We start from the raw sequence: 16,146 nt of genomic DNA on the forward strand, positions 1-16,146 counted from the left end.
TTTAGGTGAACTGCAGTGAGCTGAGGTAGGACAATCTTCTATTTGTCATATTTTTACAGCAGGTTATGGAAAAGTAATTACATTCTCCTCAGCAAGGTAGCTATTAAAAAGCAGGAGAATCTGCTGTTCCTGAAAATTATCACTGCAAGGCATTACAAAATCAGTATAAAGATGAGGAAGCACTTCATCACTTCGGGGTTACTACAAGAAGCAACTGCAAGGCACCACAATTTCCCCAACAGGTACTTGGTTATAAAGCAATAGAATAAATAATTTCTGTTGGCCAAGGAGAGTCAATCTCTGCCAAGGCCATTTCAATACAGATTTAGTCAGTCGGTGCAGACCAGTTTTTCTTGAAGCAACTCTGGGAGGAGCCACTTACTACTTAACCTCCTCTCTGTCCCAGGTACAGAAGGACAAGGGTGCCAAAAAAGGCATTTGCAACTCAGGAATTAGGCAGATTTTAAATTAGGAACTCTCTGCATAACACCAGAACAGGTGGAGCTTCAAGATCTCGGGGGAATCAACTTCAAAATATGAGGAGCCTGTCTAAATACAGCACACGCTAATTAAACCTCAGACTAAGGCATCTGATCAGAATTTTGTGTGGTGTTAAGAGTGGAAGGAAAAGAGTTGTTTGGAGCTTGTCTGGCTCTGCCTCTGCGTTTTACTCCCTTCTGTTCTACTCATGACGAACTTCACTCCTCATTTTAATCAATTCACTGATTGCAGCACTGAAGCAGCCGTACTACACCCCGTAATTACTCGAGGGGAGTCATCGGGATGCAAAAACCACTCCTCAGCTCTTGCGAGGTTATCACCGCAACTTTTCCCGTTGTCCCAAATTCACCGGGCAAGTAAAATGCAGGAAATGTTGTTATTTGGCAGAATAGCGGCACCCTGTGGCTCGCCCTCGACTTTCCTTTGAAATTTTTAAAATCCCTCCAACTTCTTCACTGGTGCACGCTGGTTATTATTGTAACACAAGCTAGAAGTTATTCTAGCCCACGAAAGGTAGCAGATTTCTTTTTAGAGACCTTGATGCTCTGCATATGAGGTAAGAGTGTACGGGGACCAAGAATATGGCTCTATCTTCAAAATGCTATTAAAACCAAATTTTGTGTGTATTTATTTTCATTATTCAGAGAATGCCCTGAAGCCATCTCTGAGGTATTTAGGGGCAATTATGTGTCTTACAGTATGGAGTAAAATTATTCAAACTGACCTGGACCTCAAGTAGTGCCTTGTTTTTGTGAACTTGATACCCTAATGTTTAGGAACCCAACGTATTATTTCAATTTATTTCTCAAATAAGAAGCCTGCTGCTAATTCCTGCAGGCCCTGCTGAAATTAGTGTTCTGCTGGTGCAGAGGACTCTCAAAAATGAGGCAGTGATCTGGCTACCTTCCAGTACCACACCTCCTGTGCCCCCTGTGACACCTCTGAGTGTCACTGTCACTCACAGCAACTTCAAAAAATCCTGCCACACCTGCCAAAAAAAACCTGAGGCAGCGACGCAAAATAAGCCACAAAAGAAGTCTGAACTCTTACTTCTCTATGGTTTAATTAATTCTTTATTAACCAACCCTAATATCACTACCATTTGCTCCACAGCCTATGTGATGCTATTTCTTTCATAATAAATCTCTGCAGAGGTTAGTGCTCTACTTGGAAAGAAGTGAAAATGTTGATGTGTTTTCTAGTTTTTGCAGGCCACCAAATTTTCAGCACTCAGCAGGGCTCAGCAGAAGTCCCAGGTGATGGGTTTTGCTCCAGCAGCACAGACATGTGCCTTGGCCATGCAATAAAAGCAATGGTCAGCATTTCTAGAAGAGTAAATTACAACTAAACCATGCAGAGAAGTACAGAGGGTTTCTACTGCATTTTGGGTGGAATTTCAGCTCTGTAGGGCAAAACAGGGCTTTACTAAGGCCATGCTGCCCAGAACCAGACCAGCCTGTGAATCTCTTCTATCTGCAGGTTGTTGTGTAACTTATACATGCTTATCTCATGTGCCCCATCCTGATTTTGCACCCGAATTTCAGCGCTTCGTCTCACACACTGAACAGCCCCTGCTAGCTGACATTTTTTTATCAGATATATTGAAATGAGAATCACAATTCCACAACAGCAATTGCCCCGTCACCTGGGGCCGGGGTGGAGGCAACACTACTAAGGCAAGACATCCCAGAGCAACCAGATAACAAATGTAAGAAAACAAGGAGGAAGAGTGCAGAGAGAGTGGCTGGTGGGTGTACAACTGTGTAAGGGAGAAGAAAGAAGATCCTTTTATTTTTGTCTTTGTTTTTTGACTCTGTTTTTCTTTTTTTGAACCTGAAGTAATCAGATTATGCAGAAAAATGAGAGCAAAAGGTGAAGATACCTGACTTGCTTTAAAATTACCGCACTGGATCTGTAGCAGGTGAGATACAACATCGCAGAGCTCAGGGGGTAATTTGCCCTAATGACAAGTTAATTGGCATGTTTAAATAATAACAGCTGCTGATGTTGTTGCCAGTATTTACTCACGGGCTCATATTTTCAATAATCAATGATGCCAGTAACATCTTTCAGGTTTGAGCTGTTGGATATTCCATCAGAGGCTTAGGAAACAACTCCATGGCAGGAAATCTACTGAAGAAATCCTGAAAAACAAATTCCATTCTCCTGAATTTTCAAGCGGGGTTCTCAAAGAAAGGCGTGATTTTTAAATAAACATCAGTTTCCACACATACATCTGCAACCATTTATCCACTTTAGGTTCTAATGCAGAACAGAAATAATGATTTTGACACATTAGAAGAAAGCACAGTGAAATCTGAAAACTGAAATCTGTCAGTATGACATTTCAGTAGCTGTGCTCCATCCTGTCTGAAGATAATGTGGGATCATTAGCAGTTCAAAACTCTCTATATTTAGGTCCTCTGAATATACACCAAAAGTCTGAAAAGGGTGTAGAAGATTTTTAGGTCAAATCTGCTTGCAATTAATGTAAAATCTACAAAGATGATAATGAAGTAGCAATCAAAAAGAACTCCAAATATTCAAAATACAGTACACAGTATATATATATATATTTGGGGTTTTTTTTTCAAAATTAAAAGTTATATTTCATGTTAAAATATATTTTACCATGAGCAACCATGTAGAGTTTCCTGTGTTGTGCAACATATAAGGGGTAACTGGTAGACAGGCTGGCTAGGTTATTACAAAATTTGTTAGAAACTTAAATGAAGATTCCTCCAGTGTCTAACACAAAAAGATTCCTTTTTTTGGGGGGGGGGGGGGGGGGGGGGAGGGGGGAGAAAGAAAAAAAAGAAAAAATTTCATTATAAACTGATTTATGTATGTAGAGGAGTTTGTATTAATCTCATAGACCTTATAGCTGCTTTGTAACCATCAAGTATTTAATAAAAGAGAATCCTAACTTTAAATTTACTCTGATTTATATGTTCTCTCTGAAAACTTCCTGATTAATAGACTGAAGATGTGTTGCTTTTTCTTCCTTCATAATCTGTTTTATGGTATTTTTTTAACATGTTATTCCATGGAAAAAATATTGAGGTATGTAAAGTACCACAACTTCACCAGTTCGTTTGCAAAAATATGTAATGCTACTGCAGTTATACATATCATAACTGGAAGAAACCTAATTATAATCTGTGGAAAGTAGCTCACATTCAAACCTGGACATTCAGTTTAAGGAAAGCTAATAATGAGAGATTGATCTTTCATCAGAAACTCAGGTCAGGTAAAGCACAGAAACATCTTAGGCAAAAGCACTTTTTATTTTTGGAAAGGAAAAAAATCCCCTTTTATCCTCTCTTTTTTCTGAAGGAGGGGAATAAAACTCCTCAAACTCTGGCAGCTTGGAAAATTCTTGTCCTAATTTGAAAAACGACTCCTCAAGAATTCTACTCAGTAGAAGTCTGCACTTCATTAATAAATAAATAAATAAATAAATGTAAATAGCTGCTTAACATAATTTATCTACACATATCTCTGCTTCAATATAACAGTGGTTATTGTATTTATGTAATAAAAAATTAGTATCTGGTAATATCTAATAATGTATTTAACAATAGTAATAATCTGCTCATAGATTTTCCAGATAACAAAAACTAAAGCTGTAAAAGAATCCTTTTGCTGTAGATGTAAAAACACTGAGAAATGTCTTTCAAAACAAGAACTCTTTGTCTTAAATATCTATTTTTTTTTTCACCTAGACTTCTCCATGAGACAGGAATGTCTGCTTTAGAGTGTATTTTGGAAGCCATACTCCCGCTTTCATCCAGAGCCCCTCTGAACTGTGCACTGCAAGCACAGAGGAGAGCAGCTTCAGCCTAAAATCTGGCTGCCACTGCAGCACCTGGAGCTAAAACTCAACACAGAGGTGTACAGGTATATGTTATTTCCTCTGTTAGACTTGTTCACTGCAGCCTTGGGGAGGAAGTGGTATTTTCTACATTAACAGCCCTGACTCCCTTCAACTGGAGAAACTACACAAAGAGTCTTCCTTGCCTCTAAATGGTTTCCATGAATTTTGATTGTTGTGTGTACTTTTATGCGTTACAGCACCTGGAGTGGCCACAGTCCTACCTGAGACAGCATGAATACACAAAAAAGTACCATGCAAGTGTTCCCATTCTGGTTTTTTTTTATCTTTTCTGGTTGTGGACCTGCAAGGCACCACATCAGCTTCTGCATTCTTCAGATGCTTAAGTGTAAAAATAATTGGTAATTTCTGCTTTATTATGTGGGAGAAAGCAAAGGTAATAGCCTAGCTTCCAGAGTGGTGTGAGCATAATACATAATTAAAAAAAAAAAAAACAAAACCACCAAGCCAGGATGAAATAAACAAACAAACAAACCCCTATGGGTAATAAATAAAGTTATAAATTAATATTGACCTGTTGAGTCCAGACACACACTCTGTGCCTGATCTATTGCCCCCAAGAGCACAGTGATTTTGTTATCAAGAATGCATAGCTGTAAATATAACTGCCCTATTGATTTTTCTCCCCTTAGGTACCAATGTGAACAGGAGCAGAGGACAGCTGTGCTAAGCACAGGCACATCTGGCAATGCCTCAGAGTTCCAGCAGCATCTCCACGTTTTCCCTGCAATCCTGTTTCCATGAGCTCTGAGATAAAGCAAAGCTGTGGCAGCCAATAACCTGTGGCACCTAACTGAACTTCAGGCTACTGAATTTTGGTGGAAGGAATGTGGCAGTATTTCCTACTTCTGCTTCCCTAGCCTGGCAGGCATTTCTAGTCTTTCAGACTTTCAGCTCTGCCAGAAAATGTAGCTGCTAATACACACCAGTTGTGCTAAATTGGAAGAACATCCCCTTAATGTTTAAACTGAATTCAAAATGCAAAAGAAGCAATCCCAAACCCCAATTATCTTTTGAAAAAGTAAATAAGAAAGCACTAAATCCTTGAGGGGAGTGCTGGTTAAATCCTCCACCCTTTTAAATGCTAAAGGATGTTATATTTTAACTGTGAGCTAAACACATGCGGGATCTCTGATGATCCCCAGCACAGCTGGCAGGGCAGCATTTGGCGCCAGGTAGGTGTAACAGGGAACAGAGTGCTTTTTTCATGGAAGGCTGGAATACCCTTATATTTCTTCTAACTTGTTACAACTTTTAAGTTGTGTAACTGTTCACGCATTTTGGCCACCATGAGTTCGCCCTCCTCAAACATCCCTTCCAGGGAAGCTGATCAGTGAGGTCCCCTTCTAGATTTTTAAGTCTAGCAGTTCAATTCCTTCTTTTGTGGCTTATTTATTTTCTAGATGCCCGAAATGGTGCAATTCAGGTTGAGGAAGAACCAGATATGATGTGAGACATGCAAACTGTCAGAGAGTCATCAGGAGGTAGTTTCTGCCAGCAAGCAGGAACACTGCCTAGAAGTCAGAGGAGGGTTTTCCACATTAACTGAGGTGGTAGAAGTTGGCTTTAAGTCTTACCATGACCCCTGTGTTTTGTAACTTGGTAAGAGTTTGATCTCTGGCACAAACAATTTGTCTCTCTTTAGTCTCTACAAAACTGCCAGTTATATGGGAACTGCGAAATTCCGCAAGTAAGAGGCTTTGGTTAGAAAATCAGACTGCAGTCTGCTCTCTCAGCTGCAGAAGTTTAGCAAAATTACACTCCTGGGCAGTAAGTGCAAGAACATTTCTCTCAATAGCAAAACTACTCTGCATTTTCTGCCAGCTGTGGAATTGAAGCTAGTGAGAAGCTGCTTTTCTGCAATGGTCAATGCTGACTGTAATATTATACATGTGGTTTTTTAGGTAAGAACTCACAATACTTTCATACTACTTTCACACATTAGAACTAAGTTTAAATTGGTTTTAAAAGAATGTTTTAGAATCATGCTTTTAGCAGACTGGGTGTTGTATGAATAAAAACACCCTGTATTGAGGTGTTTTGTCATGGAGGAAGGAATAAAGAAGAAGGAAAGAAGAAAGAAGAAGAAAAGGCTGTGGTTCCTGCTGCTGCTGCTGCTGAGGACATTGGACTCTTTGCCACGGAACAACTGCTGCTGCTGCTGCTCCTGCCCAGAACCTGGGACATCATGCCAGTGACTCAGTGACAGAGAGCAGCTGTTGCAGCTGCAGCTTTTCCTGCATGCCAGGAAGTTTTTAGCACGGACTTAAATACTTAAGAACTCTTTCCCTTCCAGACGGGATGTATTCATGCAATACACAACTTTATAGTAACCAACAACTGCTCTTGCCTCTTTGAAGACCCCAGACCCAAGGACAGCCTCAACAGGAAAGTAACAAAGACGGAGCACTATGAAGATATCTCATGCTTGTCCACAGGAGCTGAGATCACTTTTACTGTCATTGCTAATACCTGAAGGTGTGCAAAGAAAATTATATTCCATTCCCTTTCAGATGTCCACTCTAAGGTATCTATGACTGCCTTGCTGTGCCCTTGAGTGCAGCTTTGTGCCAAGGGTTGAGGCATAACTCCCTCTCACTGAGCTAAGGAGCTGCAGGCCTTGGCTGCAGTTGGTGGCCAGTGTGATTGTGGTGGATGAGAGCTTGGACAGCTTTCAGGTGTGGGACAGCAAGCACACAATGCTGGAGGCAGCCAGGAAGGGTGGGAGGATGTTGCAAGAGCAGAAGCTTTGCTGTAGAATCGTGCTGCCACAATTCACACCACAGTTGCACACCACACTCACACTATGGCTGCACACTGGGACAGGGAAAATTTGGAGAACTGGGGAACAGGCTGTCAAAAGATGGTTGTTTTCTCACCCCAAATTTGGATTTTAAGATTGTTCTAATTTGGAGACTCCAGAAAGTAAATTTAGACAAGGAGGAGTCCCCTGACATGCCCCATTCTGTTAATACCAACTAAATCCCCAAAATGAATGTCATAAATTTGTTCAGGGGACACCTTGAGGAAGTGAGGAAACAACCATCGGACAAGCTATTTCAATTCCCTTTTTGAATAATAAACTCCCCCCTGCGAAAGGATTCCCACAACTTGGTTCACAACTCCTTTTTGAGCTGCTGAGACAGCCTAGCACCCATGGCTGATATAACAAATTGAGCAGCTCAAACCAACCCACCGCCCCTGAAAAACCAAAAATGAAGCAGAACGCCACTGCCAGTTCCCCGTGAGAAAGAATAAAGGCTGCGCAGGAAAAAGAAAGATCCTGGCTCCAAACCTAAAGGAACACAAGGACAGGTTCCCTTAAGGGATCTATACAAATGGCAGAGAGAGTGAGGAGGAAGGAACCTGACTCCACAAAAGGGGAGGAAAGAGGATTTGTTACCTGTCCAGCAAGTGGAAAAGAAAAATCCGGAAGCAATGGCTCCTACCAGGGAACGACTCCTGCAGTGCTTCAGGAGCTGCCATTCCCGTCCCACAGGAGCACCACCACTAAACTGGGGTCTGCTCCCACTGGGGGCAGCTTGCTGGCCAAGAAACCTTTGAGGGCACTCCAAGGTAAAAAGTCCAGGGGAGTGTCCGAGGTCTCATCGCAGGGTCTGATGCTAGTCTCAGGCCCCACGTTGGGCGCCAATTGTTGCTGTGCCCCTCCAAGCGAGTGCCTGGAGTCACCCTGGCTCGCTCTGGCACAGTGAGCAGTGGGGTGTAGGAGCGTTGGGGGGCAGCACAGCCGGGACAGAGGGAGACGAGAGATCTCTGCAGCCAGGGCATGGAACTTGGGGTTTATTGGAAAGGGCCTGGGTGCAGGGCCCTGCTGGGAGCTGCCAGCCACAGCTCAGACCACGACCAAGAGGAGAGAGGGGTAGAGAGGGTGAGAGGGTAAGAGAGTCAGAGCTTAAGGGAGTAAAAAGGGTAAGAGAGAAAGGTTCCCGTTACAATATAATAAATGTTCATCTGTGTTGAACATTCTAATTATCACTAACCAATCTAGTACAATATACAAATCTTGTAACATTTACATACAGCCTATAAGAATCATTACATTACACAACCAATCATTACATTTCCAATGTGTTACATTTTAAACCCTAAAAACTCCTCTTTAGACCCCTTCTGCTAAGCTAGTAGGGTCTGCTCTGCCCCTTGGACCTGTCTGCAAGCAAAGGGTGTTGTTCCATCAAAAGAGGATTATCTTTAGTCCAGCCACACCATTGTTTTCCAGTTGTTCAGTAGCTAAGGGATCTCAAAGGTTGCTTTCATTTCAATCTCTCTTATAGTTTCCATATTCTCAAAATCTTTTGCCAGACAATCGTATTTATAAGGCTTTCCTGCTTCATCTTCCCCAACAGTGGAGGACACTCTCCCGTTCCTTGGGAGGCTGGGAGAGCGGCTGAGGCTTTCGCTTTGCAGACAAGACACCAACATGATGCAAGTAGATGAAGGAGAGTGGACTCCAGTTGGGGGCAAAGTCCAGGTTTATTAGAGAGCTCCAAGGAGATCTGTAACCCAGGGGCTCCAGCCAACTGAAGACCCAGAATGGGAATGGGAGAGGTGTTACAAAGCGGGGAGTGAACAGGGGAAGGGTTTGCCCACCTGCCAATGGGGATACAGGAGGGCGTGGGATCAGGGAGATCAGGCAGATAGGGAGACCAATAAGAGCAATTCAAAGGAGGGGCCCTGGTGCCTGAACCTATCATTCGACACCCTTGGTAGAAGTTTCTAGAGGTGGGGGGATGGGCCATCAAGCAACGGACAGGATAATGGGGAGGGGTCGAGGGAATGACTCAGCAACTTTTAGGGAACAGGGGGAGGAGGCAGGGAGATTGACATGAAAAAGGAAGGAGGGGGCAACAGGGGCAGAACAATTATAACAGGGGGAACCTGGGATAAACCAAAGTAGAGCTTAAGGCAAATAAAACGTGTAAGAACACAATACAACAGCACACCACAGTCCCACATTCACACTATGGTTGCACCAAATCTTCCCTCCCGTCGAGTCTCCCTTACATACATCCCGTCTCCATCTCCAACTGCATCTCTCTTGCTGCTACATCTGCACCTCAACTCCCACTCTGCCCCTAGAGGGCCTCAGCAAGGACACATCCCCTTCCACCTGCAGTTCACACATGACCTCTGCCACCAGCTGCTGCCTGTTCCTGGGGATACAGCACTCAACACTTCATCTCCCAGTGGGGACTCACAGTACAGGTCTCCATCTCAGGGCCACTAGGGTCACCAGGCTGGCACTGTGTCCCACAGTCCCCAGTGACCATCTGGCCTGAGAAGAGCTCCCAGCCCTGTAAGAAATCTCCAGCACCCCCAGCCCCTTGACACCAGCAGAGCATCCACAACCTGACAGCCACAGGGCAGCAGCAGCTGCCGCCTCACCCGCTCATCTTGCAGGCGAGGGCACACCCATCTTGCAGCGACGAAGCAGCGCTGGAGACACCACAGCAGCCCCTGAGCAGCACGCTCGGGGCTGCATGGCCACCCCACGGCTCTGCACTGGGGCAGGGATGGGGCACTGCCACAGCACAGCCCCAAACACGCCTGGCACCCCAAGGCTTGCTTATGCCACAGCCTCTGTGCAGCACAGTGTTGCTGTGCCTCTCCCAAGCGTCCTGGCTCACACCAGCACAGCGGATTGCAGGGGACACTCTCCTGTTCCCCCGGGAGGCCAGGAGGGCGTCTAAGGCTCTCATCTTGTGTGGATCAGACACTGAACAACCCTGGTAGAAGTAAAGGAGCAGACTCCTGTCAGGGGTTCATTCTGGGTTTATTGTAGGATGGTATCAAAAGAATCCACAACCCAGCAGAGCCAAGCAACAGAAGACCCAGAGCTGGGCAGTGCCAACAGTTTATAAACGGGGAGGATGCAGAGGAGGGGCTTGTCCATCTACCAATGAGGGTATATGGGGGTGTGAAAGTAGGAAAACAGACAGTTTCCCTACTAAAGGTAAATCAGGGGAGGGACCCGGTGCTCAAACCTATCACTCAATACCTGGTAGAAGTTTCTAGAGGGAAGGGATGGGCTGCCCAGTAATGGACAGGACGCCAGGGAGTGGTTGGGGGCACTTTCCAGGGTGCAGGGGGTGGAGGCAAGGAGATTGACAAGGAGGAGGAGGGAGGAGGCAACAGGGGCAGAACCATTCCAACAGGGGCAGAACCATTCCAACAGGGGGAAACTGGAACAAACTAAAGTACAAAACATTACAACAGGACATAAATGAACACAAAACAACACGGACTGGGAGCAGGGAAGGGGCACTGCCACAGCACAGCCAAAACCCACCTGGCGCCCCAAGGTTTGCCTGCGCCACAGCCTCCGTGCACCACAGTTTTTCACCCCATTTCCCTCTGGGTCCCGCAGAACTCTTTTTATTTTGGTAGGAGAAGGGCTCCCAGATAGGGTGCGCTTCCCTGCGAATGTAAGGAACTGGAGTGGCAAGAAGAAAGGCCTCCTGTTCTGGGTTCCAGGGCCTGTCACATCCAGTTCCGGTGACGTAGGAACTGGAATGAAGAGTGTGGGAACTGAAGTCAGAAGAGGATAGGCGGAGCTGCAGGGCACGGGAAGGAGACATGGGTGGGATTACAACAGGAAAAGGAGGGACAAAACACACTGGGGGAAGGGCTGACGGAAGAGCCCACATGAAGGGAGATACCCAATGGGTGGGAGGACTCAGCGGACAGGAAGGGGTCAGATGAGTGGGAGAGGGTGAAGAGAGAAGGATTTTGGGAAGAAGAAGCACAAGCGGGGGGCTATGCCATGTGGCCACTGCCATCATGTGTCCTAGAGGAACCATCTTGGGGATCAGGGAATAAACCACTTTGGGGAACAGTTTGGGACTATTAACTGGGAAACAGGGAACAGACTGGAGGATGAGGCAAGGGTCCCTGACAGCACGGGATGGGGAAAGAGGGACACGGGGATTAACTAAGGACAACTGTGCTGGCCATTTGATCATTTTCCCTTGATCTTTCACTGCTGACCAAATTAATATGTACAGAAGAAACTCTGCGGGATTTGTCCTCCCCACAAGGGAGTTCCTGGACATGTGCAGTCAGAGCAACCTCCTCGGGATTCAAGAGAGCAGCCCTCCCAGCCCACCTTGCACTCAGGCCCAGATGGATAGTCTTCTGTCCCACCAGATGAAGAAGGAGGGCTCCAGACACTGCTGAGGGTCCAGCTGGGTTTATTATAGGAGAGTCAGAGGGTCTGGGAAGGGAGAGGAGCAGAGACACCACCAGAGCTGAAAGGGAGCCAGTAGCAGAGCCCAGAACAGCAGTGGGGCCAGGGTTTATAACAGGAAGAAGGTGGGCGGGGCCAGGATAAAAAACAACCAACAGGGAGAGGGATCAGAGGAGAAGTCAAGGGGGGGTGATAAAGGGTACACCAATGGGAATGGGAGGAGAGGGTGGTCTCACAGCACAACCCAATGAGGGAATGAGTGAACCGTCTGGAAATGGGGGAGTGGGCCACAGCTGATTGACAATCAGACTGGAGAGTCCTCCCAGGGCATCTCTGCCCCATTCTCCCTGTGGTCCCCTCCCACAAAACTCTGCCACTGTGTAGTCTCCACAGTTCATCATATCAGTTAATTTTCTACTAAGAGTGTCCCAAAAGGAGGTAGTCTGCACATCCTGAGCAGACACACCAGAAAATGGAGGAACAGCCAAGGAAAAAACCACTTGAATCAGTGCCTTGAAAACTTCTTCCCACCTCCCACCAGGGAACCCACAACTTGGACATAAAACTCCCTCTGCTGTACTGACGGTCACACCCCCATCCTTGTCTGCAGAGCAACAATGCGCCCTCTCCTGTGGAAAAATGTAAACACAAAACAGAACGGCCCAAGGACCAGACTGGGGTGTCAGGCTGCTACATGCAGCTAACTGCATAGCCTGTTGCTTCGTGGTACCTATCCCTGGGAGCAGTGTACCTGCATCCCCTCCAAAAACTCACCACAGTCAGTCCCTGGAACTAAAAGCCACAGGAGAGGTTCTCTTCCCCAAGTGACCCTTCTGGGCATCGGAGATTTGACACGTCACCCCTGAGAGCACCCCCAACCAGAAAGTGCTGTGCTCACACGTGGGACACTGACGTTCCAAAAGGCTCAAATCCCAAAAAATCCAGGGAACTGCCCCTCCCTCCTGAGGGGCCACACGTTGGGTGGGTGACAGCTGCTGTGCTGCCAGAGTCTGCCCGCCAGCTCATGGCAAGCTGCCCAGAGTGGCCACTCTCTGACCAAGACTGGTCTGAGCAGCCATAGAGCAGAGCTTGCTCTCTACAGCATACTAGTATCTACAACTGCTGAGGACAGAGGCAATGATGATGAGAGAGGTATTTCTGGTGTGATTTTCAAAGGGGTTTATTCTCATAAAAGGTCAGGGATGAAAGACAAAGAATACGAGTCTGAAGGGGTTTATATACAGAGAATGTTTATATACACGGGCAGGTACCATTTTTTTAACCAATAGGGAGGAGATGGAGAAGGAACACAAGGCAGGGCTTACACTACTTAAGCCACTGGGGAGACACAGGCAAGGGCAACAGTTTAAATGTACCACCAACACACACAAGCCCAGAGGCACATCTGCAACACCCAACAGGCAGGAGCAGCCTCACTGGCTCACCTGGGCACCTCAGCATCAGCACAGCAGCACTTCCCAGGACAAGCTAACAAGGGACTGGTTGTGAGCACTAAGTGCACCAAGCAAGATGTGCCTCAGATGGGTCCTTCTGCTCAGCCTTCCTCCCCAAGCCCATGGGCAAATACACAGCCTGTGTACAGCCCAAGATTGCTGCCTCTGGCATTTCAGCCCTCTCCCTCCTTTTCCTCCCTGCCTCCCTGGCAAAGGCACGTGCCAGCATTGCCCTGGCCATGCCTCTGAACTTGGGCGCCCTCCCAGGCTGGGGCTCTGCTGGACAACGAGGAGACACAGCCTCAAGTGCCCCAGCAACAGCCAGAGCCAGGCACTGCCTGCTCCTCTGACCGTCCCTTTTCCATCACCTCCATGGAACAGAGCACAAGAGCCACAGCACAGAAGGCACCAGGGCCTGGGCTAACACTGCCCTTGTGCCCGACACCTGACCACTTGGAAGAAAAACAATCCAAGCTCTCAGAGAGTCAGATCCCCATGGTGAGCACTGCCCAAACCAACCGCTCATTCTGCCGCTGGCACAGCCCAGAGAAAATGCCATGCCAGCAGCATGCCAGAATGCAGAGCCTGTCCCTGGGTGCAGCTCCGATGGAACCATGCATCACCATGTGCTGGGCACACCAGGGTTTAGAAAGAGCTTGCGTTGCCCCCTAGTCCCAGGTACATGATGCACGTCCTCTCCTGCTCTGGCCAGGCCTGCACCTGCTGCTGAGAATGCAGCACCCGCCACGAGAACCTGCAGGCACACAGAAAGGAAGGACAAGTGCCAAGATCTCTGGCACTTGCCCCTGCCATGCCCAGAAGACCACAGATGCTGTCCAGGAGCCACGGCCTGGCCACAGGAGCTCATATCACTTTTACTGTCACTGTTGATGTTTCAATTTTGTGTCTAGAAAAAATGATATTCCATTCCCTTTTAGACCTACACTCACACTATGGTTGCACCAAATCTTCCCTCCCATTGAGTCTCCCTTACATACATCCCGTCTTCATCTCCAACTGTATCTCCCTTGCTGCTACATCTGCACCTCAACTTCCACTCTGCCCCTAGAGGGCCTCAGCAAGGACACATCCCCTTCCACCTGCAGTTCACACATGACCTCTGCCACCAGCTGCTGCCTGTTCCTGGGGATACAGCACTCAACACTTCATCTCCCAGTGGGGACTCAAAGGCCAGGTCTCCATCTCAGGGCCATCTGGGGTCACCAGGCTGGCACTGTGTCCCACAGTCCTCAGTGACCATCTGGCTTGAAAAGGGCTCCCAGCCCTGTAAGAAATCTCGGGCACCCCCAGCCCCTTGACACCAGCAGAGCATCCACAACCTGACAGTCACAGGGCAGCAGCAGCTGCCGCCTCACCCGCTCATCTTGCAGGCGAGGGCACACCCATCTTGCAGCGACGAAGCAGCGCTGGAGACACCACAGCAGCCCCTGAGCAGCACGCTCGGGGCTGCATGGCCACCCCACGGCTCTGCACTGGGGCAGGGATGGGGCACTGCCACAGCACAGCCCCAAACACGCCTGGAGCCCCAGCTCCCTCTCGACCCAAAGCTTTAGGGAGTGCCATGAGAATTCACCTGGCAGGAGGTGTGGCCACAGCGCTTGTTCCTCCTGTCTGTGCACTCACAAATACCCAGATCGTCCCCCTCACCAATACATCACACAAACTGGAGACATGCAGAAATTAACAGAGCCAATGCTACTGGCATGAGTCCCTCTGCAGGGCCAGGCAAGTGTCCATGCAGGATCATCCCACAACCCTGCTCTGTCCCTGCCATGCTGGCTTAGGGCACAGCAAGGTAGTTACAGATGGCGCAGCAGGTGCCCACAGGCCAGCCTGTCCCCACTGGTTCCACACAGGAGGCACACTGACTCCACTTGACTCACTTTACACCTGAGACACACAGGAACACCCACAAACCCTGACATCTTTCACAAATGTAGCAGCAGCCAACAGACCTGCAACTTGTCAGCCACCAAACCCACAAAGATCCACAAACATATCTCTGACATCCAACAGTGCCCCATGGTCTGAAAGAATCACTACATAGATCCCCACCAAACCAGAAACAACCAAGCCAGCAACAAAGGAGCAAAATGCTGCTCAGCGCTTTGCTCCAGGCTGGTCTCACACAGTACTCTGATGCTGTACCCAAAATGGGCCTGGTGTGCACAAAGAAAAGGGGACACGCAAACTTGGAAGAGCTGCCAGTTACAGTGGGGCTGTGTACACAGCAAATGGAGGTGGAGGACCTCAAAGCAGAGGGAGGACCCTTCAAATGGGGGGGAGGCACCCCTGTCCCCATGTCCTCTTTGAGACCATCCGGTCACTCCCAATCAGCCCTGACATGCTGGATGGCAGGAACACTCTCCTGTGCCCAGGAGGTACAGGAGGGGGACTAGGGTTGTGAGCCAGAAGTCAGAGGAGGCACTGGCAGATGATGGTGGAGGAGGAAGGAGCTGACTCTTCACAGGGTTTAATCCAAGGTTTATTGGGAACTCTGGGAGGGGGGAGTTCCTCCACACCTCAGCATGACCAGGTACGGAGCGCACAGACCGAGCTCTCTAAACAAGTTTTAGAGGGGGGTGGAAACAACGGAGGGATTCATACAACCACCAATGGGGAAAACTGTGCGTGTGGAAAACAGGGAGACAGATAGCAGGAGGCACAAATTGGGAAGCGCCTTGAGGGAGGGCCCTGACTCTGACCAATCCCTCTATGCCCCTGATGGAAGGTTCTGGAAAGAGGGGATGGGGGGGCCAAGTGACTGACAGAGGCTCAGGGAGGAGATTGGGGAATTAATTCAGCAGAAAATTGGGGGTGGTAAGTGGAGAGTAGAGAGGCTTGACATAGGGGAGGAGGAAAACAACTTGGGGTAAGCCATCTTTGGGAGACAACGGGTACATAGATGAAACCATTACAAACTGAAATAAAGGCAGTAAAATCACAATACAAGACACGCCAACTCTGACTGCCGTACCAGTTAATGTAATTTGATTAAAACCTTAAAGGCTGATGCCAAACCATGGTTATAAAAGGTGGAACAGCCATTATGTGGACAAGCCTCCCAA

Source organism: Molothrus ater, chromosome Z, assembly GCF_012460135.2.
Source record: "Molothrus ater isolate BHLD 08-10-18 breed brown headed cowbird chromosome Z, BPBGC_Mater_1.1, whole genome shotgun sequence".
NCBI lineage: Eukaryota > Metazoa > Chordata > Aves > Passeriformes > Icteridae > Molothrus > Molothrus ater.